This window comes from Orycteropus afer, unplaced genomic scaffold, assembly GCF_000298275.1.
Source record: "Orycteropus afer afer isolate SDZICR_OR568_19922 unplaced genomic scaffold, OryAfe1.0 scaffold00009, whole genome shotgun sequence".
Lineage (NCBI taxonomy): Eukaryota > Metazoa > Chordata > Mammalia > Tubulidentata > Orycteropodidae > Orycteropus > Orycteropus afer.
In genome coordinates this window covers 6,661,445-6,662,055 of record NW_006921596.1, presented here as the reverse complement: position 1 = coordinate 6,662,055, position 611 = coordinate 6,661,445, and the positions used below count along the sequence as shown (strand labels likewise).

Genomic DNA, 611 nt, shown 5'->3' with positions numbered 1-611 from the left:
TGGGAGATTTTAATACACCACTTTCATTGAAAGAACTGGAAAGAAACTCATCAAAGATGCAGAAGAGCTAAACAATACAATCCACCAACTTGACCTTACAGACATCTACAGAGCACTTCACCCAACAGTAGCACAATATACATCTTTTCCAGTGCACATGGAACATTTTCCATGATAGACAATATGTTAGGCCATAAAGCAAGCCTTCAAAAATTTAAAAACATTGAAATAGCAAAGTATCTTCTCAGATCACAATGGTATCAAATTAGAAATAACAATACGAAGATCAACGGGAAAAGAGTAAACACATGGAAACTGAACAACACCCTCCTTAAGAAAGACTGGGTAAGAGAAGAAATAAAAAGTGAAATTGAAAAATTCCTTGACTCAAATGAGAATGAAAGCAACATACCAAAATCTTTGGGACACAGCAGAAGCAGTGATCAGAGGCCAATTTATAGCAATAAATGCACACATCAAAAAAAGAAGAAAGAGCCAAAAATCAACACTTTAAATCAACATCTCCAACAATTAGAAAAGAACAGCAAGAAAAGCCTACAATCACCACAAGAAAGGACGTAATCAAAATCTGAGCAGAAATCAATGAAACA

General features: G+C 34.9%; 1 protein-coding gene across 1 annotated transcript in view; it reads left to right on the top strand.

Moving 5' to 3' along the window:
- NETO2 (neuropilin and tolloid like 2) overlaps window positions 1-611 on the top strand; it is a 56,413-nt gene that overhangs the window by 43,964 nt on the left and 11,838 nt on the right. The window lies entirely within an intron of this gene.